We start from the raw sequence: 27,130 nt of genomic DNA, 5'->3' as shown, positions 1-27,130 counted from the left end.
GTATGGATCCAATACAACAATCCATAGCAGGACTGATGGCTACATGACCCATTCTACAAAACTAGGCAGATCAGTGATAGGATATAGGCCTGCAGATGCACTAAAGTCTGCTAACAATATAGCAACCTACCACTGCATAGCATGGAGCCTGGAAAGAGGAACATTGTACAGGTCTCACTGTGCAGTCTATTAGCAGAGGGACCAAGGGTCACTCTGCTGCCACCGGAGCTGCAGTACAGTCTCTGTCGAAAGGCACAGTGCACAGCACCACGTTCATCTCACCAGCACAAAGCATCAACACCCTCGTTCACTTTGTGCTCATTGCTCTCCAAACACTTCAGTGACTGTCTCTGCTGCAAGGAGCTCACAACTCACATCTCGCTCACAGACAGCCCCCCAACCTGAAGCAAATACTCACCAGCAACTACACACCACACAACAAAAACACTAACCCAGGAACCTATCCTTGCAACAAAGCCCATTGCCAGCTCTGTCCACATATTTATTCAAGGGACACCATCACAGGACCTAATCACATCAGCCACACTATCAGAGGCTCGTTCACCTGCACATCTACCAATGTGATATATGCCATCATGTGCCAGCAATGCCCCCCTGCCATGTACATTGGCCAAACTGGACAGTCTCTACGCAAAAGAATAAATGGACACAAATCAGACGTCAAGAATTATAACATTCAAACACCAGTCAGAGAACACTTCAACCTCCCTGGACACGCAATTAGAGACCTAAGTGTCACAATTATTCAACAAAAATCTTCAAAAACAGACTAACAAGAAACAGCAGAACTGGAATTAATCTGCAAACTAGACACCATTAAATTAGGCTTGAATAAAGACTGGGAGTTGATGAGTCATTACACTAACTAAAAACTATTTCCCCATGCTAATTTTTCCCCCTACTGTTACTTACACCTTCTTGTCAACTGTTTGAAATGGGCCATCCTGATTATCACTACAAAAGGTTTTTTTTTTCCTCCTGACGATAATAGCCCACCTTAATTGATTGGTCTTATTAAGAGTTGGTATGGCAACCCCCATTTTTTCATGTTCTCTGTATTTATCTATCTATCTATCTATCCATCTTCCTACTGTATTTTTCACTGCATGCATCTGATGAAGTGGGCTTCAGCCCACAAAAGCTTATGCTCAAATAACTTTTTGTTAGTCTCTAAGGTGCCAAAGTACTCCTGTTCTTTCTGCTGATACAGACTAACATGGCTACCACTCTGAAACTTAATTTAAATGGCAATAGGCAAACATTACTGATGCTACAGAAAATACAGTACCTTATGTTTGGTTAGATTGAAGATGTGTTATCGAGCTGGATATCAGAAGGATCCAAAGGATGCTGCACACATGCCACTGAGATGAATGAAGAGCAAGGGTATGATGGCATAGATTTTATCTCACTCTCTGCTCCATCAGGTCCCCTCTAGTATATATATTTCAACTTATGGCTACATACGTATTGTACCTTTAACATTTCAACACCTTCCTTTTATGAAAGACACTTTTCTGCAGTACGCCAGATGGCAAAAACCATGGTATAATTTGTGTATCTGCAAACTGAATAGATTTTCAATCATTCTATTTATTATTCCGGTTATTTAAAAACTCACTCTATTTATGGTGGTGTTTGTTTTGTACCTGAATGTTATGCATAAATACTTTATGTGGGTGTTTGGTTTTTTTCTTAGCCACTATATCCACTCCTCACAGCCTAAAAAAATCTCCTTAACCAAATCTATCTTTGGTATGGATTTCAATATCCTTCAAATGGACTTCTTGGATAAGCACAGGAACTTAGTCAAATAAAAATAAGGATAAAACAGTCACAATAAATATAAAACATAACAGCAAAGCAGAATGTATTAAAATGCAATTTAAATGAATTAATTAAACACAGCTTGTGAATATAAAAGCAAGGAGCCTTAGGCAATGTTCCCTCTTTCCATCCATGTGTGGAATGAATTTTGTTATGCGCACCAATAGAGAGGTAATGTACGGATGTGCGCCACCAGGACAAACAATAAACCTATATATTTTTAAAAAGTTACAATAGGGATAATTTCTCCAGCCAGGACAGATTAGGTATTTTAGAACTCACTAATCAAAGAATTAAATTTAAGCATAAGAGAAAAATAAAAATTATGAAATGCATAGACCCATCAAAAACTAAAATAATAGCACTTTTAAAGAATAAAATTGCAGAGAATATATGTGTATTGTAGGAAGTATCAAGTAGTAAGAAGAACAACAACAACACAAGTATGTGTTCGGAGGCGAGTTGAAAGACAGAGTGTCTGTGTATCAGAGACACACAGTGTGTGTGTGTGTGTGTGTGTGTGTGTGAGACAGAGAAACACAGTGTGTGTTTGAGACAGACACAGCATGTGTGTGTGAGAAAGAGAGACACACATACAGTGTGTGTGTGTGAGAGAGAGAAACGGATACTGTGTGTGTTTCAGAGACACACAGTGTGTGTGTGAGTGAGACAGAGAGAGAGAGACAAACTGTGTGTGTCAGAGACACAGTGTATGTGTGTGAGAGAGACACTGTGTGTGTGTGTGTGAGAGACGTGCTGCCCCTTTAAGTAAATTGGCACTCACCAGTCTGAAGCCTGCTTGTTCAGACACAGCAGCAGCAGCCAGAAAGCTCTGTCCTACCTTCCACTCTTGAGCCCTGTCGTGCTCCCAACCCCCGCTCTGCGGAAATGGGGTACAGGGGCAAATGGGGGTATGGGGACACCCTCCATCTGCACAGCAAGAAGGAGGCTCCCAGGAGCTGCTGGCCAGGGGCTCCAAGGCAGAGGGCAGCAGCAGCACAGCAGTGGGGGGGAAGGGCAGCTGAACTGCACTAGACACTCAGGCTGCTGGGCAGCCACACGGCCCTGAAGCTTAGAGGGAACTTAGGCCATAGGCAAATAGTACGTCCAGGTAAACAAGAAGAAAGAAAAATATCCATGGCCTTCCTGCGTGTGTAACCTTGGACAAGTCAGACTGGATTGTGAGTCTTCATCATGACTAAGGCTCCGCGTTTGTCACGGAGGTCACGGATTCCGTGGTTTTCCGTGACCTCTAACTCTTGCAGCAGCCCAGTGTGCTGGGCTGGGAGCCACCTGAGCAGCATGGGCAATGCCTGGGCCAGGCGCATGGGGCAGTCTTGCCCCCCCCCCCCCGCTGCAGGAGTTTGGGTGTGTGTGTTGGGGGGGTGGGGGCTCAGGTCTGGGGGGGTGGGTGTGGGGCGGTGTTTACCTGGGGGGCTCCCCGGGTGTCAGCAACTCCCCTCCCTCAGTTCCTAGCTCCATGTACTGCCTCCGCCCGCAGGCATGGCCCCTGCAGCTCCCACTGGCTGCGGTTCCCAGCCAATGGGAGCTGCACAACCAGGGCTTGTGGTGGGCAGCAACACCCACCAGCACCAGTGGCGCCCCCCGGGCCTCGACTCTCCCCAGCACCCGAGGCATCCCCTGGGCCACACCTCTCCCAGCAGCCTCACACAACCTGCGGTGCCCTCCCCCCAGTACTGCAGCATCCCCTGGGCCACCCCCCGCAGCACCCTCAGGGCTGCCCCCTCTGAGCTGCTCCCCCCTCCCTATTTTTAGTCAGAGGTATATAGTAAAAGTTATGGACAGGTCATGGGCTGTGAATTATTGTTTACTGCCCATGACCTGTCCATGACTTTTACTAAAAATACCCGTGACTAAAACGTAGCCTTAGTCATGATATAACACTGCAATATTCTTCTAGAAGTAAATTATTATGCACTTCTTTTCCAAATAATAATGTTCATGCCGTGTATTTGCAAACGGCATTAAAAAAAATCAAAATTAAGCTGAAAGTGCTGATGTGAAGACATCTTGCCGATGGAGCTAACAAAAATATATTCATTACTATTAACAGGCCCACAGTAGCAGCTTCTCTACACGTTTTGAACTAGCCTCCCTAAACCTACCCAGAGCAGTGAAAGAACCTATTGTGTCAATTGATGTCTCACGCAGTCCTGTAACACCCTTTACGTTATACAATAAGGAAATTCTTCTGCCATGATAAGGTTAGCAAAATTTTAACATATAAGTTGTATTTATGTTCTATAATCAAGTAAAAAAATCCAGTTTAGGTTTGTTAAAAAACAACTTATTTATCAGAACCAGTATTACAATCTTTATTTATGCCCAAGGGTTCTCCCAATCATTAATGGGGCTCTCAGCCCCATTCTTTGTATTTTAAGTCATTCTTTGTATTTTAGTCCACTTGTGCTCAAAGCCCTAGGTCTGATCTTCCTTGCAGCTGAGAAGAACTGGAGAAGCTATACCTCTACATTTGTAAAGCAGTTCTTCAACTGGACAAAAAGGATGCAGTTGGATGACATGGCAATGGGAAGCTAACCCATTAAACCAGACCTCAAAACTCTGTACAATAATAACAGGTACCTCATTGCATTTGTATAAAACTTGACAAAGCAACACATCAAGCATATTACCCCTTGTTTGCTGAAAAGGCTCTGAATGAAATTTGTTCTTATGTGTTCAGTATTGCTTCACCTGCACCACTGGCTGATACCTATTGTTAGCAACAGCTGAATTTTGTGGTGGTGACAAGGCTTGAAAGAAGACTCACAACAAATTGGTAAGCAGGCTCCTTTCTGAAGACTCATCTAGCCAGTGCTATTCTGCATGAATGTCTCACCAGTGTCCTGGCTCAGGCTTCATTTGGCAAGGAATTTATGTGAACACTTTATGAATTACTTTATATGAACACTTCCTTTTATATTAATAAAATAGCTATTAAAAACACAAAAGAATATCAAAGGAGGCACTGCATAAACTAGCAGCTGCAGGGCACCAATGCTCCCCAGGAGTCTCAGCTGCCTTCTGTGGTACCTCTTTTGATCCAGCCATAGCAGTTCACAAAGGGGATCTTGCTGAGTTCTAAAGTTCATGGTATAGGCAGTGTCTCTTTGAAGTACTTGAAAGATGCATCCTATGAAGTGAGCTGTAGCTCACAAAAGCTTATGCTCAAATAAATTGGTTAGTCTCTAAGGTGCCACTAGTACTCCTTTTCTTAATGCACATCTAGAGTTGTCTTGTTCTGTGATTCTCTGACCAGGTGAAGAGATTAGCTATCTCTACCAGCACATCTGAAAAAGACCCTTGCTTTCTTTATTATTTATAATGTATACTGCAGTAGTGCCCATAGATCTCAACAATGTCAAAACCCAAAGTGGCAATCCTTTACCCCAAAGAATTTTCAGGCTAAAAGACAGTGAATGGAGAAATGAAAGGGATGTCATGGAGGGAAAATGGACAACGAATTAAATTCTGCTGTGACACTAGTGTAAATCTAGAGCAACTCCTTTCATTTCTGGGCTTATATCAGATAACGGTCTCAATATGTTAAAGTTTATTTAAGTAAGAACCCTATCCTTACTGATTCTGGGTTAGGTGCAGCTGTCATAGTTGATAATCATTTCAGTCCTCAATGTTAGATATATTAAAATTATATCTTCCTTGAAACAATGTATGTACCACCTTTGGAACAATGGAATTTTTTTATAGCATACAAAACATTCATTTTAGAGGTCAATATCTAGGGAATCCTAAACTAACTACCTGCAATCTGGAGAGTTTATCAACAATTTAAACTTTATTTTATGGATTTGCTAGGCTTAATGAAAATTATTCAGGCTATTTAAATTTTAGCAGAGAGTAAATTAGAAGAAAATTTTCCTATGAAGCGCTGCTCTGAGGCAAAATTACAAACCTTGATATTAAAAAAAAGGATCTTAAGAGTTCTTTATTGATAATGCTTCCAGCTTGATATGCTTATTAACAAGTTATGTTCTAGCAATGCACTAAGTTTGTGTAACTCAGCCTTGCTGAATTAATGTGAGCATGAAATAAATTAGGATTCTTAGACATTATGGGCAAGATTGCCTCATGGGACTAGGGCAACTGGGGGCACAAAACTCCTTGAGGGTGACCTTGCAGAATTTCTGTGTAATCATTTTTTTCAGGAATCACGTTAATCAGCCATAAACTCTATCAGCTTAAAAGGGAAGTGTGAGAAAGAGAGGGGCTTTGTGCTGTGGTACTGGTAGCTGATATCTCATGCCTCCTGAGGTGGCTTCTCTTTCAGTTTATGGTTCTATTTGTAGTTTCTCCCATAATTTCTCCCCCCCCTTTTTTTTTTTAATCAAGGTTATTAGTTAAACACCCTCTGTCATCAGAGTGAGTTCTCATTCAGAATGCCCCACCATAAAGCTCTTGGATGGACTCCCTCAGCTATATCTGGCTGACACATCCCGAGAGCAAGGCTTTTCCTGCCTTTAGATTATCAAGGGTCTACCATCCTCCTGAAAGTTATAAGGCACATTCTCCTTCACTTTATGGGGTAGTGGAAGATAGTGGAGGATACTGGGATTCAAAGTCATGAAGCCGAGCTTTAAGGACCTTGTGAGATCCCAGAGCTCAGCCTCTACCCTGAACTTGAATGTCTACACTGCAATTCTACTGCCCCTTAGCCTGATCCCTGCAAGCCCAAGTCAGCTGGCATGGGCCAACCATAGTGTCTCATTGCAGTGTAGACATACCCAAAGGCACTGGCACAATTCTGCCGTCTATTTGCATTACTGGGTGCCATGGTTTTGAAACAGATCTTCTTTCACAGTCATTGATGTAGCTCTGCCTTGAGGCACTGAGTCATTAACACAGCTCTGCCTCTGGACCCCAAAAGAACCATCTCTGAGAGGTGAGACTTTATCATAGTTCTGGCTGCTGGTGATGACAGACTTCTTTTTTCATTATGACATTGATGCAACTAGGTGTCAAGAGAGCTCTGGCAGTGGGTGCCCGGACAAGATGCAGAGCTATTTCCAGTTTCGGAGGGAACTCTGCATCCATTTTTGCATCAATTCGCACTGAGTTCAGTGACAGCTCTGCCTTCAAGTCAATGAGAGATATCAATTCCGATGAATGGGTGAGTGATCAGCATCATTTAAATTTCACACTTAGGTATCTAAACTTGAACACCCAAAAACAGAGGCAGCCCAAATTAGGGACCACTTATAAACATTTGGATCTGAATAAACAAAGTTCTACTAAAGATTTCTCTTTTATTGCCAAACCATTCATTGCTTTGGAGCTACAATATCTGAATCATGGAAGACATATGGATCTGCAGTTAAACACATTTAGACATATCAGCTTCCTGTAGATCATCAATTGTTCAAACACATCATAGATTTCAATTTAACCTTCTTTGCAAAGATAAACATGAGCTGAAGTGACAGGAAAACTTGGCTGATATGCTTTGAATTATTATTTAATTAAGGGATTCAAATGTGATATGCTTGTCAAAGTATGTTTTTGCAATATATCCTTGTTTTGTGGAATTCATTTTACCTGATTACATTTTAGTGAAGGTCAAATTAAACTTGAGATATCAACTAATACTGTATGTGATGCTTGTGGAGAACTGAGAAATATCTGAATTATTTTGTATAAATATTGTGCATGACTTGGTGTTTTGCATGATGGGTTACTTGCTATAGAGGTAGATCAAAAGGGTTTTTTAAAGAAACCAAGCAGGAGAGGGTTTTTTGTTTGTTTGTTTTTTAAAGTGGCCTGGATAAAGAGCATACTAGCAAATACTCAAACACAATAGCCAGTTTTATAGCCATGAAGAAGTGATTACTCAGACCAGCCCTGGTAACATAGCTATTTTGCCAAAGTTAAGAAGCTGGAGATGAAAAGACACTTATCCCTTAAAAAATCCACCCTATAGAAATTCTCAGCTTCTGGACATTGACACAGAATGGAGCCAGGCCTGGTCTACACTGAAAAATTAGATTAACCTAGCTACATCACTCAAGGTTATGAAACCTTTTGTGCCGTTATCACCATAGTTAGGTCGACCTGAATCCCTGTGTAGAAGGATTCATCCATTGACCTAACTGCCATCTCTTGGAAAGGTAGATTAACTACATCAAAGGAAAAAAAAAACATTCCTTAGTGTAGGATACACAAAAAGAAATGGAGGTATGGACTAGTTGCTTCAGAGCGGTGAGCTTTGGAACTGCTACCCAGGGACCATGACACTGCTTAACAGCCAAATATTGAAATGCTAATATGGTTACTCAGAGTATCTTGAAATGCTTTGGAAACTACATTGGTAATTTTAAAAAATTACTCTGAGATGTTTAAGTGTGTCTAAAATTTGGCCACCATAAAACATTTTTTATAAAAGTATAAATTAAAGAAATAATGCAGGTGAAATGTTTGCTGTGAAAGGTCAAGATCAGTCCATTGTCTGAGAAACATCTCTGCGGAACTCTGTGTTAAAGTGGCATTTTGCTCGACAAAAGTCACTCAGTAAAAGTTCTTATGGCACCTTAGAGACTAACAAATTTATTAGAGCATAAGCTTTCATGGGCTACAGCCCACTTCATTGGATGCATATAATGGAACATATAGTAAGAAGATTATATATAGATATAGACACATATACATACATACATACACACACACACACAGATAAGTTGGAAGTTGCCATACAAACAGTCAAGGTTCCTCCCCCACTCTGAACTCTAGGGTACAGATGTGGGGACCTGCATGAAAAACCTCCTAAGCTTATCTTTACCAGCTTACGTCAAAACTTCCCCAAGGTACAAAATATTACACCCGTTATCCTTGGACTGGCCGCTACCACCACCAAACTAATACTGGTTACTGGGGAAGAGCTGTTTGGACGCGTCCTTCCCCCCAAAATACTTCCCAAAACCTTGCACCCCACTTCGTGGACAAGGTGTGGTAAAAAGCCTCACCAATTTGCCTAGGTGACTACAGACCCAGACCCTTGGATCTCAAGAACAATGAACAATCCTCCCAACACTTGCACCCCCCCTTTCCTGGAAAATGTTGGATAAAAAGCCTCACCAATTTGCATAGGTGACCACAGACCCAAACCCTTGGATCTGAGAACAATGAAAAAGGATTCAGTGTTTTACAAGAAGACTTTTAATAAAAAATAGAAGTAAATAGAAATAAAGAAATCCCCCCTGTAAAATCAGGATGGTAGATATCTTACAGGGTAATTAGATTCAAAAACATAGAGAACCCCTCTAGGCAAAACCTTAAGTGACAAAAAAGATACACAGACAGAAATAGTTATTCTATTCAGCACAATTCTTTTCTCAGCCATTTAAAGAAATCATAATCTAACACATACCTAGCTAGATTACTTACTAAAAGTTCTAAGACTCCATTCCTGTTCTGTCCCTGGCCAAGACGACTACAGACAGACACAGACCCTTTGTTTTTCTCCCTCCTCCCAGCTTTTGAAAGTATCTTGTCTCCTCATTGGTCATTTTGGTCAGGTGCCAGCGAGGTTACTTTTAGCTTCTTAACCCTTTACAGGTGAGAGGAGCTTTCCCCTGGCCAGGAGGGATTTCAAAGGGGTTTACCCTTCCCTTTATATTTATGACACAAACTGTGAGAGGCTAATTAGTTAAGATGAGCTATTATCAGCAGGAGAAAAAAAATTGTAGTGATAATCAAGATGGCCCATTTAGACAGTTGACAAGAAGGTGTGAGGATACTTAACATAGGGAAATAGATTCAATATGTGTAATGACCCAGCCACTCCCAGTCTCTATTCAAACCCAAGTTAATGATATCTAGTTTGCATATTAATTCAAGCTCAGCCTAGGTGTCCCACAATACAATGTTGTTCCCTAACCACCTGGCTAGAGAGTCAGTCTGTTTAACTAGCCCATTTAATATGTAATTATTTAAACAAAGTGGAATAGTTCAAACAGGGATTTAGAGCGACCCATCCTGAAATAGATTGATGGTAAAAACACTTAGGTTGGTGATACTGGCTTAATGGCTATATTGGTCTCTCAGCTTACACATTTCATCCTGGCTCTAAGAAACCTTCTCAACAAAAGATTCCTTGAAACTGATACATTCCTTCCAAATGTTTCATGAATTTGCATTTTCCAAAAAAAAAAAACCCAACCCTCCAAAAAAATAATCTGTTGAAAAATTCTCAACCAGCTCTAGTAAGAATGGCTTTGTATTGTTCCAAATTTAGTGTCTCTCAGTGACTCCAGACCATATTTTTTAGTTTACAAATAAAAAGAAAGGTTTCAGAGTAGCAGCCGTGTTAGTCTGTATCCGCAAAAAGAAAAGGAGTACTCATGGCACCTTAGAGACTAACAAATTTGAGCATAAGCTTTCATGAGTTTATGCTCAAATAAATTTGTTAGTCTCTAAGGTGCCACGAGTACTCATTTTCTTTTTGCTAATAAAAAGATATTGGGGTAGATCCTCAACTGTTGTAAATTGCCATAGCTTGATTGTCTTAAATGGAGAGGTGACAATTTACACTCGCTAAAGTTCTGCTAAGTGAAGGTACTGCAAACTCACACTGCAATCTGGAAGTTAAGCTAGATTCTCTATTACTGGTGATGATACAGGAAAAAAGAAACATTTACTAATTTGCAGATCAAATCAGGCTTTTTGTGATAGTTGTGCAACCCACTGTCTTCATATTGTACCTTCAGTAACATCTTTGACCCTCCCACACACACACACATATCCCACACACTACTCTCAATAGGTTTGTGCAAGTATAACTGATTATGCTTTGTGAACAATTTCAGTGACATATGCTGAAGGTCTCATGCTGAGAGTACTAAAACATCCTTGGAATTTTGAAACATCATAGATGACAGTTTCCTAACTCAATAAATGTTGCAGCCAAAACATGGGGAATACTTTATTAAACCTTGTCCTAACAGATAAAGAGGAACTGATCACAGAACTAAAAATTAATGGTAGCTTAGATACAAGTGATCATGACTTGATCACATCTATAATATACAAGCAGGATAAAGTCCAGACCAGTAGGCCAATTTCACAAGGCTAAAAACAATTATGAGGCAAATCAGCTGGGAGGAACAATTTATTCAGAAAATTGTGAATGATAATTGGGAATCATTTAAGAGAACCTTAGTAGAGGCCAAAAAAAAAAAAAAAAGCCACAATCGAGGAAGAAGGTTGTCCTGTTTTTTTGTTTTGTTTTGTTTTTTGTTTTTAAACTGTTTAGAGGGGAAATGAAGGCAGCTATAAAATATAGCAAATGGAAGAAAGGGGACATTGAAAGTAATGAATATAAACCAGAAGTTAGAAATTGTAGAAAATTGATCAGGGAAGTATTGGGTGAGAAAGTTACCCACTTGGGTCTGAGACACCCAGGTTTATTAATACAAACATTTATTTTCACCAAAAGTATTCCTTGCAATTACAAGTACTTACAAATACTACTAAAGTAAGAAATGATAGACATGGAAAAAAATTGGCCAACTACCTTGAGGATTTCTCCTATGATGCTCTGACTACCTCTTACAAACCATCAGATTTTATTACATATCCAAAGTACATGTTCATTAATTCTCTTCCAATCACCATGAAACATCATGAATCCAATTAAGTGAGCTGTAGCTTACGAAAGCTTATGCTCAAATAAATTGGTTAGTCTCTAAGGTGCCATAAGTAGTCCTTTTCTTTTTGTGGATACAGACTAACACGGCTGCTACTCTGAAACCTATCAGTAGCTTATGTAACTGATACAATATGTAGGTGTGAATTTAATTTTGTCATAACCTTTATGTTATCATTCTCTTTTCTGATTGGTTTATTGTCACTGATTATTTGTGTAGGTTTGGCCAGGTCATCTTGACCCTTTACTCTGTACGTATTCTGTAGCTCGTTTTTTTCTTAACTGCTTCTTGGCAGTACATTTTCTGCATCTGTTGTCCTTCAATTTAAATCACAAAAATCACCACCCTAATTGTAGATACCAATTTATAAGCACAACACCACACAGGAGAAACCTATGACTAGGAGAATTAAGGAAAATAAGAAGTCGTTTTAAAAATATATTTTGAATAAAAAGAATAAATAATAAATAAAAAGAATCCTGAGGATAGTATTGGTCCGTTGCCAATTTTTTAAAAGGGTAAATGGGATGACCCAGGTAATTACAGACCTGTCGACCTGACATTGATCCTTGGCAACATAATGGAGCAGCTGATCTAGGACTCGATAAATAAAGAATTAAAATAGGGTATTGTAATTAATGCATGTCAACATGGGTTTATAGAAAATAGATCCTGTCAAACTAACTTGATATCCTTTTTTGGTGAGATTACTAGTTTGGTAGATAAAGGTAATAGTGTTGACATATTATACTTACACTTCCATAACATGTTTCACTGTGTACCATAAGACATTTTTGATTAAAAAACTAGAATAGAAAATTAACAAGGCACATATTAAATGGATTAAAAGCTGGCTAACTGATAGGCCTCAAAATATAATACTAAATAGGGCATAATGATCAAGCAGGTGGGTTTCCAGTGGGAACTTGCTGGAATTTGTTCTTGGCCCTAAGCTATTTAACATTTTTATCAATGACCTGGAAGAAAACATAAAATTATCACTGATAAAGTTTGCAGACCAAAATTGAGAGAGGTGGTAAATAACAAAGAGGACAGGTCACAGATTCAGAGAGATCAAATCACTTGGCTAATTGGGTGCAAGCAAAAAATATGCATTTTAATACAGCTAAATGTAAGTGTGCACATGTAGGAACAAAGAATGTAGGTCATACTTAAGGATGGAGGACTATGTCATAAGAAGCAGTGACTCCGAAAAGGATTTGATGGTCCTGGTGGATAATCAGCTGAACATGAGCTCCTGGTGTGATGCTGTGACTAAAAGAGCTAGTGTGATCCTGGGATGCATAAAGAGAGGAATGTTGACTAGGAGGAGAAACTTTATTTTACCTCTGTATTTGGCACTGGTGTAACTGCTGTTAGAATACCATGTCCAGTTGTGGTGCCCACAATTCAAGAATGATGTTGATAAATTAGAGAGAGTTCAGAAAAGAGCCATGAGAATGATTCAGTATTAGAATACATGCCAGACTCTAAGGCTTAGTGTGATAGACTAAAAGAGCTCAATCTATTAGCTTAACAAAGAGAAGGTTAAAGGGTGAATTGATTACAGTCTATCAGAGAGCTCTTCAGTCTAGCAGAGAAAGGTATAAAATGATCCAATGGCTGAGGAGAGATAGGATTGCTCCCTATAAATACATGAGAAGGATAAATACCAGGGAGGGAGAGGAGTTAGTATGGAGAATTCTTTCCCAGATGTCTGATATATGGGTCTTGCCCACATGCTCAGCATCTAATTGAGCCATATTTGGGATCAGGAAGGAATTCTCCCCTGAGTCAGAATGGCAGAGACCCTGAGGGTTTTTCTCCTTCCTCTGCTGCATGGGGAACTGATCACTTGCAGGTTTAAAATATAAATGGTGGATTGTCCGTAATTTGAAATCTTTAACTCATGAGGACTTCCGTAACTCAGCCAGAGTTTTATGGGTCCACTACAGGAGTGGTTGTGTGAGGTTCCTGCAATGTGCAGGAGGTCAGACTAGATGATCATGATGGTCTCTTCTGACAAAGTCTATGAGTCTAAGCTGAAGGTGGACAAATTCAGACTGGAGATGACGTAAATTTGTAAAGTAACGGTAATTAACCTTTGGAACACACTTAGCAAGAGTCATGGTGGATTGTCCATCACGGACAAATTTTAAATAAAGATTATGTGGTTTTCTAAAAGAGATAGTCTATGAATTATTTTGGGGAAGTTCTATGGCCTGGGTTATAAAGGAGTGATCACAATGGTCCCTTCTGGACTCAGAATCTATGAATGAATTTTTGGAGACTTTTATTGCTGTGCAAGAAGGAATGAAATCCAACACACACTCATAGCTGGGTTGGCTCTGCAGTTCCAACAGGAGTAAGAAGCAGTAAAAGTTTATTTTTATCAGTAACGTCAGCAGCCAGGAATCTGAATGTGCACAGGGAACAGGTCTTGGAAAAAGTGTCTCATTTCCACATAGTAATGTTTTCTGAGGGGAACCATACTTTACCTGTTTTCATTAAGAGCTATTGTTTAATTACTACAGTTAAGAGTTTAGATACATTTCACAGGTATCTGAAGAATTAATATCGTCTGATTCTTTAGAGGTACAGGATAACAGGGAACTAGATTGTTCCTCCCTGATCCATCCATAGATGTGACCTTGGATACATGGATCTCACCCATCTCTTTGGTGAGGGATAGGGATCAGACACCCCTGGGTACAATTTTTCCTCTGTCCATTCCAGGATCCTTTGGATTGCTCTTTGTGCATGGGCAAGCTGTTAAAACAGGGCAGGCAGTGATCTTGAAAAGGTCAGGATTAGAACCGAAGAATAAATACCTAACCATTCTGTTCAGTCCATTAGACAAGCCTCACCCATTCTCTTTATTTCTTTAAAATATTCATGCATCTCTAAACAGTTAAAGCATTTGTGTATAGATGAATATGCTATGTACTGCTGGAAATTTTTTTGTCAAAGATAGAAAACAAAAGGGATCAAAGAATAAAACCTTGAGGCATCCTGGTGCATAAGATGCATGTAAATATGATTCTTCCTCACACAAAATAGGTTTATCTGTAAAGTAATTCTAAAACCAATCAAAAAACTCTGTGGGAAAGGTCTGTTTCATTTGCCTTAATCAAAGACCAAATCAAAGACCTTATAAATTTACAAACATGGCCTGAAACAAATGGCTCTTGTTGAGAGCATTTTTTGGCTGTCATTAGCATTTTTGCTGGCCATATATGACCCCTTATTCACATGGTAGCATATTATAGGTGTCACTGGCAACCTTCAGCCATGGTGTTGCAATCAAATGACAAAGTCAGTGTAAAGCTGAAAAAACAATACACGATTGGCCTTGTCAAGGTTCCTCCCCCACTCTGAACTCTAGGGTACAGATGTGGGGACCTGCATGAAAAACCTCCTAAGCTTATCTTTACCAGCTTAGGTCAAAACTTCCCCAAGGTACAAAGTATTCCACCCGTTGTCCTTGGACTGGCCGCTACCACCACCAAACTAATACTGGTTACTGGGGAAGAGCTGTTTGGACGCGTCTTTCCCCCAAAAATACTTCCCAAAACCTTGCACCCCACTTCCTGGGAAATGTTGGATAAAAAGCCACACCAATTTGCATAGGTGACCACAGACCCAAACCCTTGGATCTGAGAACAATGAAAAAGCATTCAGTTTTCTTACAAGAAGACTTTTAATAAAAATAGAAGTAAATAGAAATAAAGAAATCCCCCCTGTAAAATCAGGATGGTAGATATCTTACAGGGTAATTAGATTCAAAAACATAGAGAACCCCTCTAGGCAAAACCTTAAGTTACAAAAAAGATACACAGACAGAAATAGTTATTCTATTCAGCACAATTCTTTTCTCAGCCATTTAAAGAAATCATAATCTAACACATACCTAGCTAGATTACTTACTAAAAGTTCTAAGACTCCATTCCTGGTCTATCCCCGACAAAGACCAGCATATAGACAGATACAGACCCTTTGTTTCTCTCCCTCCTCCCAGCTTTTGAAAGTATCTTGTCTCCTCATTGGTCATTTTGGTCAGGTGCCAGCGAGGTTACTTTTAGCTTCTTAACCCTTTACAGGTGAGAGGAGCTTTCCCCTGGCCAGGAGGGATTTCAAAGGGGTTTACCCTTCCCTTTATATTTATGACAGGCCTGTACTTCTCAATTCAGCTGTGAACCAGTTTCTTCAGTAATTCAGTAGGGTTTCATAGAGACCCAAACACTAAATGTCAGGAATTTCAAGAAGCTTCATACCAAAGCCAAATCCCAAAATGTAACAAAGACATTCATGATCCACTGCGGTAATTTCAAAAGGGTATGTGTAAGCCTCAGGAATGTGCTTTCTGGATGTGTTTTCCACCTACCAACATGGGGTTGTTCCTAGAAATAGACTCACAAGGACTTGCTATTGTCCCAAAACATTTTGCTGGTTTGGATTAACTGGTTTGTGTGTGTCTTACTAGTAATGATAACTGCTGATTACCCAGTTTGGTACAGTATCTACCTTTTACTGTTCTGGTTCGTACTTTCATTTTAATTTCTCCTTTTCCCTATTGATTCAAACTGGCAAGGGCCTTTGTAATCACAAAGAAAATTAGAAACAGGGGAAGGAAAGAATTTCCATGCTTCACAGGCCTACCTGCAATCTCATGTACACATATAGTAGGCACTCTTATGCAATGTTACCTGTTTTCCTCTGCCCTGATTCAGCACAATAGTTTAACATCTCCCTAACTTTAAGCATGGGAGTAGTCCCATTGTATTAAATGGACTGGGATGACATCAGTGGCATTTACTAAAGGCCCTTAATGGTTTCTGGTAGGGATTATAAATGTGAAGTTTGAGCTGTAAGAAAAACCAAGGGAACAAAACTACTATAGCTGAGTATTGCAGCAGTCAGTGTGGGCTATGAACTACAGAGTTTAATCTAGGATAAGGTGGTTTGCTTTGGGGAAAAAAAAGGAACTTTCTCTAGGAGAAATTTGCTATTGCTGGTGTTTATGTAAGCCTTAATCTTAATGATTTTTCTATTAAAATCCCTTTATGTACAAAATCTATTCCTAAAGCAACTGTAAATTACAATTTAATTTATCAGTGTGGCATTGGCTGTCTTCTTATTTTCCTCTTAAATGAAATAACTCACTTCCCCTGCTCAAAGCCCTCAAATTGCTTAGGGCCATGAAAGATATTTCTTGATGCTCTGCCTCTTACCTGGATCTCATAATGTTATATTTTATCTTTAAAATAAATTCTTTTATACACTGTATTAGAGAAATAATTTCTACAAAGTTGGTAAGATCTCTACCCAAGTTATTTCTTAAATATTTTTTGACAAAATATATACATCCTAGATAAAGTTAATTATGTCTGTGCTTTTGGGACATGGAATTTCTTTTTAATTGAGTTTTTCCAGTGTTCTTAATTTCTTTTTTTTTTAAATATGACTCCACCTGGTAATTCCCTTACTTATCAACTCTAACTTCAATCCCTTTTCTATACCATGCTGAAAGTCAAGGAGCAAAAATAAGAGCAAAAAAAAAAAACAAAAAAAAAAAATCAGGCCATGACAATAAATTTAATTGGTCTAATTTACCATTACACCAATTAGTAAGAATTTTTTCTTCTTTTTAACATTCACAGCATCATTACTAAATCTACTACTACTTCTTAACTACTCCTCCAGTAATAACATTGGAAATGTATGGCAGAATGAATATATAACAATTTTTATTTTCATATATTACAATCAGGGTGCCAGTCTTCCCCCAAAATACACTCCTGTGTTCAAATTGTGTTTTTCTTTCCATTCTCCTTTGAGCTAATTTACAGTGTAACTAAACCTATGGTTTAAAGTTTAAAAAGTGGTTAACAGCGATTACTATTCTTTTTTTCAAAATATATCTTTTGGGGGCAGATATAGTAAAAATATAGACAAAGCTAGGTTAACAATTTAGGCAGCATAATACTAATGATTATGATCTACACCCAAGTCTTTCAAAACACATTATATTCCAAAGGGAAGAAATGTTATTAAATAAAGTTTATATACATTGTGTTTTTCTATTTGGTTTAGAACAGGTAGTCACATAACCAAATGTCTGTGTAATATATGTATCTATTAAAGGGCTGGCTTTCAAAGGAAGAAGTGACAGTTAAGTGCCCAACTCTTACTGGCTTTCAATGGCAGGTGGCACCTAACTGCCAGTTGTGCTATAGAAAATGGTCCCCAAAGAGGCTTGTCAACTTGTTCTTAGAAGTGATAGACCTGATGATTTCTGTGGAAATATGCCAGTTTACCTTACCTAAAAATCTGGCCCATTGTCCCATACTTTACAATTGCTGATGCTTCATATGCCTGAGTCAAACCCCATTAAGACTAATGGGAGTTATTTTATTGACTCCAATGGGTTTTAGATCAGGATGCAGGTTAACTTTCATTATTGCCAGTCATAGTAGTAAATGAAGAAGAGGTTCTATTTTGCTTCACAAATTCCCAGTAGGTACATTTAACCCCATGGTTAGCAATGATAGCATATCATCTACATGAAAGTTATTTTTTCATTAACTTTGTGATAAAATTTGTGATAATATCCAGAAGGGTCAGCATTTGGAATCCATGAAAACATCTGTGGTTACACTACAAATAGTGTATGATAACTATAATGGAAGGACATAATCTTATTACTGTCAGACTCATAAGACCATAAGAATGGCCATACTGGGTCAGACTAAAGGTCCATCCAGCCCACTATTCTGTCTACCGACAGTGGCCAATGCCAGGTGCCCCAGAGGGAGTGAACCTAACAGGTAATGATCAAGTGATCTCTCTCCTGCCATCCATCTCCACCTTCTGACAAACAAGGCTGGGGACACCATTCCTTACTCATCCTGGCTAATAGCCATTAATGGACTTAACCTCCATGAGTCATCCTTCCTCTGTCCTTTCTAGTTTGACATTATTATTAATAAAAATAGCTATTACCCTTATTCTTTCCTTTCTATTTTTCTTTTCCAGTTTTCTGTTATTTCTATTCCACTTTCTCTCACCACTTATCGCCCTTCAGTCTGTTGCTGCTTTTCAGTTTGTCTTCACTGCAGAGGTAACTCAGGTGTTTCCCCTAACCTGGCTCCTGTCCACACAAAACCCTCTTACTTGAGTGTGGTAGTGCTTTAGGGTATGTCTCCATAGCAACTGGCAGCCCACAGCAGTGAGTCTCAGACAGATTTTGGCTCATGGGAAGCAAAAGTGGATGGGATCCTGGGAGGCAGTGACCATGAGATGGTCGGGTTCAGGATCCTGGCACAAGGCAGAAAGGAAAGCAGCAGAATATGGACCCTGGACTTCAGAAAAGCAGACTGACTCCCTCCGGGAACTGATGGGCAAGATCCCCTAGGAGAATAAAATGAGTGGGAAAGGAGTCCAGGAGACCTGGCTGTATTTTAAAGAATCCTTATTGTGGTTACAGGGACAAACCATCCCGATGTGTAGAAAGAATAGTAAATATGGCAGGCGACCAGCTTGGCTTAACAGTGAAATCCTTGCTGATCTTAAACACAAAAAAGAGGCTTACAAGAAGTGAAAGATTGGACAAACGACCAGGGATGAGTATATAAATATTGCTCGGGCATGTAGGAATGAAATCAGGAAGGCTAAATCACACCTGGAGTTGCAGCTAGCGAGGGATGTCAAGAGTAACAAGAAGGGTTTCTTCAGGTATGTTGGCAACAAGAAGAAAGCCAAGGAAAGTGTGGGCCCCTTACTGAATGAGGGAGGCAACCTAGTGACAGAGGATGTGGAAAAAGCTAATGTACTCAATGCTTTTTTTGCCTCTGTCTTCACGAACAAGGTCAGCTCCCAGACTACTGCACTGGGCAGCACAGCATGGGGAGGAGGTGGCCAGCCCTCTGTGAAGGAAGAAGTGGTTCGGGACTATTTAGAAAAACTGGACATGCACAAGTCCATGGGGCTGGATGCGTTGCATCCGAGTGTGCTAAAGGAATTGGCGGATGTGATTGCAGAGCGATTGGCCATTATCTTTGAAAACTCATGGCGATCGGGGGAAGTCCCAGAAGACTGGAAAAAGGCTAATGTAGTGCCAATCTTTAAAAAAGGGAAGAAGGAGGATCCTGGGAACTACAGGCTGGTCAGCCTCACCTCAGTCCCTGGAAAAATCATGGAGCATGTCCTCAAGGAATCAATTCTGAAGCACTTACATGAGAGGAAAGTGATCAGGAACAGTCAGCATGGATTCACCAAGGGAAAGTCATGCCTGACTAACCTAATTGCCTTCTATGATTAGTTAACTGGTTCTGTGGATGAAGGGAAAGCAGTGGACGTGTTATTCCTCGACTTTAGCAAAGCTTTTGACACGCTCTCCCACAGTATTCTTGTCAGTAAGTTAAAGAAGTATGGGCTGGATGGATGCACTACAAGGTGGGTAGAAAGTTGGCTAGATTGTTGGGCTCAATGGGTAGTGATCAATGGCTCCATGTCTAGTTGGCAGCCGGTATCAAGTGGAGTGCCCCAAGGGTTGGTCCTGGGGCCAGTTTTGTTCAATATCTTCATTAATGATCTGGAGGATGGTGTGGATTGCACCCTCAGCAAGTTTGCGGATGACACTAAACTGGGAGGAGTGGTAGATACGCTGGAGGGTAGGGATAGGATACAGAGGGACCTAGACAAGCTGGATATGAGACAGTGTACCTTTGTTGCCAAGAAGGCCAATGGCATTTTGGGCTGTATAAGTAGGGGCATTGCCAGCAGATCGGGGGATGTGATCGTTCCCCTCTATTCAACATTAGTGAGGCCTCATCTGGAGTACTGTGTCCAGTTTTTGGCTCCACACTACAAGAAGGATGTGGAGAAATTGGAGAGAGTCCAGCAAAGGGCAACAAAAATGATTAGGGGTCTGGAACACATGACTTATGAGGAGAGACTGAGGGAACTGGGATTGTTTAGTCTATGGAGGAGAAGAATGAGGGGGGATTTGATAGCTGCTTTTAACTACCTGAATGGTAGATCCAAAGAGGATGGATCTAGACTATTCTCAGTGATAGCAGATGACAGGACAAAGAGTAATGGTCTCAAGTTGCAGTGAGGGAGATTTAGGTGGATATTAGGAAAATCTTTTTCACTGGGAGGGTGGTGAAACACTGGAATGTGTTACCTAGGGAGGTGGTGGAATCCCCTTCCTTAGAAGTTTTTAAGGTTAGGCTTGACAAAGCCTTGGCTGGGATGATTTAGTTGGGATTGGTCCTGCTCTGGGCAGGGGGTTGGACTAGATGACATCCAGAGGTCCCTTCCAACTCTGATATTCTATAATTCTATGATTCATGGGGCTCATGCTATGGCACTAAAAATAGTAGGGTAGATGTTTGGACTCAGGCTCTGAAACCTGGGGTGGGCGTAGGCTTTAGAACCTGAGCTCCAGCCTAAGCGGTAATGTCTACACAGTTGTTTTTAGTGCCATGGTACAAGCCAAAGTCTGTTGACCTGGGCTCTGAGACTCGCTGCCATGGGCTGTGTAGACCACACCCATACACTTGAGTTAACTGGCTCATCTGGGGTACAGGCTAAAGCCTAAGTGAGGCTTACATTTGAAGTGGTAACCTTCCCACTTTGCACTGAGAATGCAGGCTAAACCACTTAGTGCTGATACCTCCAGTGCTTTCTCCCTATTCCCCCATGTGTCCAGATCGATAGACAAGTGCTTCTACAATTCACTGGGAAAGAATCACAATGTGGCTCAGCTTACAGCAATGTTAAGTACTGGGGGACATGAAACCAGAAGTCCTAGAGTCTCTGATGAGTGAGTACAGCACCAATATGGATGCAGCTGAGTGAACGCTATTTGAGTATAGCTCTGCGGCTGCTCACACCTGAGCTAGGCCAAACTGGGTGCTCATAGCCAGATACTGATCACCTGAATTAACTCTGCAGTGAAAATATACCATTTATTATGAAGTAATCAGCACAAGGGGAATGGCAAGTGACCTGAGGCAGATGGTCTAACCTGAATTGGAGGCTGGGAAAGCTGCAGATTAGGGCATAATGATGTCACCTGGCTATTCCAGCAAGCGTCTACCAGTGAAAAAGGAGGAAGTCAGGAGAAGACACTTCTAATGCAAGAAGAGATGAAAACAACTTTAAAAATTAAATAAAATAGGCTTCATGAGACACTCTGTATGCACCAAAAAGGGAGAAGAAAGAGTTCAGACATTTATAATTATTAACTGGTTTTCACTTTATGACTCATCCAAAAGATAACAATTTCAGCAAGTCAAGGCCCTGTAGCACCATGCTGTGGCACTCACTCAGAACTAACGAGGATCAGTGACAGTTACTAAATCACATGAGTAGCAGCAGCAGCAAAAGCACTAGTAGGTATCTCTTCGCTAAATAAGAACTGTTCTTCATAACCACAAATCTTGCACAAATCAGTGTAATTGCCCAACTGGACAGCTTTGAAGACACATCCTGTTGTTCAGCAAAACATTCCCGCTTGTTTCATGAGTTCAGTTATGTGCTGGTTAATGCCTTCTGATGCTTCTTTGATTCTTTACCTTACACCGTCATTAGAAGAATTGTTTTCAGCTTTGTTGCCGATTCTCCAAACAATGCTGTTCACATATCTAGAGCCGCAGGCAAAATTCAATATTTGACAAATATGAGGCTTTTTAACACTCTGTAACAGGTTGTGCAACAAGACATGAAGCACTGAGTGTGTGTTCCTTGACAATAAGCCCGAATGATAAAATCTGCTTTTATTTACTCACTTCATTATTATTGCTTAACCCCCTCCCCCCCAAAAACAGGTTTAACATTCTAAATGAATCAATGGAGTGAGACGACTTGTCTGTTTGCCAGACGTTCAAGTGAAGTGTCTGAGCCACTGTGGCTTTTGTTCACCCATCTTTTTTCCCTTGTTTGTTATTATTTTTAAAAGGTTTAATACAGGAAAACTCTTACGTTACACATCTTCAATAGGGGAGGGATGAAGTTAGACATAGGGTTTTGGAATCAGCAATCAGATTCTTAGGTTCAAAATTCTACATGTTTACTGTATAATCCTCAATAAATCTGTGCCTCAGATTACTAATCTGTAAAATAGATAGTAGCATTTCTATAATATGCATTGTGCTTTATAGACAAATAAAAGACAGGGCTGTGATACTCATCCTTTGGCCCCTTTATGCTGGGTAAGCCCTAAAAAAATTTCTGTCAGGAAAAATCCTGAGGAACTGAGGAATAAAGGAAGACAGTCACAAGATTGTCCTCCAAGCAACCCCTTGTAAAACCTGGTGTAGGGGGCATATCAGGGGCAAGGCCAGGGCAGGAGGGACGTATCTGGACAGAGCTTCAGCATAGTGTTGTGGAGATCCCAGACAGTGCTGCAGCCTGGAGAGTAGCCCAGGGAGGCTTCTATAAATTAGGCTATGTCTCCACGGGAGACTTTTTTTTTTTTTTTTCATAGAATCTCAGGGTTGGAAGGGACCTCAGGAGGTCATCTAGTCCAACCCCCTGCTCAAAGCAGGACCAATCCCCAATTTCTGCCCCAGACCCCTAAATAGCCCCCTTAAGGATTGAACTCACAACCCTGGGATTAGCAGGCCAATGCTCAAACCACTGAGCTATCCCTCCCCCAAAATCTAGCTTTTGTGCAATGTCACACTTGATATTAAGCATGGCAAGCCCATTCAAATGCTCTTAGAATCATAGAATATCAGGGTTGGAAGGGACTTCAGGAGGTCATCTAGTCTAATCCCCTGCTCAAAGCAGGACCAATCCCCAATTTTTGCCCCAAATCCCTAAATGGCCCTCCTCAAGGATTGAACTCACAACCCTGGGTTTAGCAGGGCAATGCTCAAACCACTGAGCTATCCCTCCCCCCTGACAGAGGCACAGCTGAACTGCTGCAGTTGTGCCGTTATAAGGTCTTCTGTGTAGCCGCTCTATGCCGTCAGGAGATTGCTCTCTTGCTGGCATAATTAAAATACCCATAATGAGCGGTGGTAGTTATGTCAGCAGGAGAGTGTCTCCTGCCGACAGTGCTGTCCACACTGGCACTTTTGTCAGTGAAACTTTTGTCAACAAGGGGGGTGTTTTGTTACACCTCTGACTGACAAAAGTTTTACTAACAAAATTGCTCATGTAGACAAAGCCTTAGAAAGGCCCCCATGGCTAAATTACACTGGGGGTCTGTCTAATCCTCAGAACAGCCCAGAATCACAATGGTACAAAAGTGGCATAAGTCACCTAGCTATGAAGTGGTAAATGATTCAGCACAAAAACTTACAAGATTTCTGCCCTGAGGACCTTACAATCAGGGTCTACTTGGCCAAGATTCAACTCAGATTCTTGTGGGCTAGGCCATGGGCTGCACCCCTCCATCCCAAAGAAGGCATTCCCCAGCTTGGACGCCCTGTACTGTGGAGCTGTGAATGTTGGGAGCCTGGTGAGGGGATGGCTCTGCTAAGGAAGTGGTGAATCAGGGCATGGTGCAGATAGGGTACTCTGCTGTGGGGGGAAGATAGCCAGCCAGTGGAAGCTACCCTGGGGGAGCAGGGCCTGGGCAGGGAGATGTTAGCACTGCTGTGGGGGGAGATGGGAACCAACAGGAAGGCAGGGAAATTCTGCTGCTCCCAACAGGGCCCATGCTTGGGGGCTCTGCCAGGGAGAGGTGGTCAGGCAAGGCTCTGTCCCAGGGGTTGGATCTGTCTGCCCACTGAAGGGCCAGGTGCTGGATTCCCCTCACCCAGCAGTCCTGGCCTTCCCAATAACCTGTGGGTCTGAAGCTGCCTCCACACTAAGGACCCCTTGACCAGACCCAAACCCATGAACCCCCCACAGGGCCCTCCTGGTATGCCCTAGTGGCTGAGCCCCTTCTGCAAGGGAGGGGCCCTGCAACTCGCTGGTCATGTGGGGTTTCCCCTTTTTCTCACCCACAAGTGCTGAATTTAGGACCATCCAGGTTCCCTCTTTCCTTGTGCGCAGGGGGCACACATGCAAATTGAATCTCTGAAGGTGACGGCAGAGAGCAGCAAAAAAAATGTGAACCTCTGCTCTCCAGTATCAGTGTGACTTACTGGAATACTGTGACCAGTTCTGGTGTCCAACCTCCAAAAAGGAGGCTGACAAAAAGGGTTCAGGAAAAAGCTACATAAACCATTCAGGATCTGGCAAACCTGCCTTAAGTGAGAGCCTAAAGATGCTCAATCTATTTAGTTTATCTAGTGAAGGTTCAGAGGTGATGTCATGATCTACAATCATCTCTGGGGGGGGGGGGAGATTTCTGATAGTAGAGGGCTCTATAATTTAGAGGACAAAAACATAAGATGCAATGGCTGGAAGTTGAAGCTAGACTTATTCAGACTAGAAATAAGGTTCAAAATTTTAACAGGAAGGGTAATTAACCATTGCAACAATTTATCTATGGATATAGGGGACTTTCTATCATTTGAAGTCTTTAAAGCAAGATCAGATGTTGCTCTAACTCAACCAGAAGAAGCAGCTGCATGGTAATCTGCTCTTATCACATTGGGCTTGATTCTCTAATTAACACTGTTTTTACATTGCTATAACTCCATTGACTTCAACTGAATTATTCTGGGTTTACATCAATGTCATAGGAGAATCAAATTTATTTTCTTTAATTCAATTATATGAAAGCAGTTTAGTATGTCAGTCTGAGATTATAGGGTCCTTTGTTTCCAAAACTTGTTGATTGCAGGACTGGGTGCACTCTCAAGAGTTTTGTTTCACGATATACACATTTTGTTGCAGCTCAGAATTTAAACCTTTGAATGGAAATAACTCATTTGTCATCTAAATGGAATCCCGCGGTAATTCAGGTGGGATGTGAACATACAGGCATATTATGTACACTGTGGTACAATTATATTTGATCTGCTTGACACAATGTATTCACGGCAGGAAAAATATTAATACAACAGATGTAGGACAGTATTCAGATAGTGTAAGCAGGTGTAATGCTGTTGAAATCAATGTCACTGCACTTACTTACACTATGGCTGAATCTGGCTGAGGTTGCTTCTTTATAATCCTTCACTTTGAGATTGTGACTGTATAAGATTTATTTAAAATTATTCTGTTTGATGAAATACTTTAGAGTCTGCAATTTATAGTAGCAGTCCACATTCTTTCCAATTATCTTAAATTCATTAAGAAAATGAATGATCCTACTCTCATATGCAGATGTCAGAACTCAATGTCCAGGTTCCATAACCGAATAATAGCCTCTGTATGCAAGGAGGCAAAGTGCTGTAAATCTCTCTGGGCACTCTTCCATCACATGACTTAGTGTGTGCAATGCTGCCCCACAGTCACAGTTTGGAGAGAAAACCAGGCCAATCTGGTACTCAGCTGCAACAACTCTGGAGAAGCCATAGAGTAGCCTATTGGGCCTGGTCCAGGATCTACTATCAAGTGGACAAGGATGCAGCTGCAGCCAGCGGTGGACTCCTGAATTTACATAGTGTGTTAGACTCCTTTCCACTGATGTTTCCATTCTAGAAGAATATAGTCTGCAGCTCACTGGCATTAATCATGGCAAAGGCTCAGTAGTGATCTTCTCCAGGAGTTTGTATGCTGCTGTAGCAAAGGGGCATTGAGAAATCAGACAGGGTGCCACACCTGTCTATAGGAGTGGGATTTCTCCCCTGAACACAAGCAGACCTTCAAGTTGGTGCTGTGTGGTGTTTTCTTTGTGAGAATGGGGCATCAGAAAAATTTAGATGTAATAGTTTTGTTTCATCTGTCACAGGTCTCCAGGTAGATTTAACAGTAATGACATCTTATAATTATGAGTTATAAGTCAGGAGGCCACTAATATGGTGGCTGAATTCAGCCCCGTGTCAAAAAGCTGAGTGTAGTGGCTGTGCCCCTGGACCACAATTCAGCTGGAGCAAACATCAGAGCCAGTACGGATGTATGAAGGACTGAAGGGTCTTCTCCTGAGGAGGTATCCAATCATTTTCATAACAAGGCAGAGATCTTGATTTTCAGGTGTTCCGGGGAGGCTGCTTTGTCAGGCTATGGTTAAGCTTTACTCCCATGTATGTAACAGTTGGTTGGAATGGCAGTAACCATTGTTGTACACTGATCAAGATGGGTTGATTGGCAAGATGATTGTGTAGATGGAAAGTAGTTGCCACTATCTCGGTTGCATTAAGAATTAGTCTCTGTTTCTGGAAATAAGTGGTCAAAATATCCATGTCTTGGCTGAGATTCCCTTTAAACCTATGGAAATAGTTTCCAGTGTGAGCAATACAGATCATCAGGATATGCATACCTTTTGGCCTGCATTTCAGGAAGATCATATGTGTGTATATTGAATGAAAGGACAGCTAAAACTGACAGTTGTGTCAGTAAGGACTGCACCAACTTTCTTTCCTGACTCAAATGTGTTTTTTATATCTTGAGTCAGACAAATTACTTGATCCTTGGTGCATCATCCCCTCCTGAATCCAGCCTGAGCACAAGGCAGCTGAAAGAATGATAAACAGAAGGGAACAAATTCATAAAAGGCAAGAAGACAGAATATGAATCAATGATAAAGGTAAGAC

This window comes from Lepidochelys olivacea, assembly GCF_965140295.1.
Source record: "Lepidochelys olivacea isolate rLepOli2 genome assembly, chromosome: 2".
NCBI lineage: Eukaryota > Metazoa > Chordata > Testudines > Cheloniidae > Lepidochelys > Lepidochelys olivacea.
The sequence above is the reverse complement of the archived record's forward strand: the minus strand, read 5'-3'. Positions refer to the sequence as shown.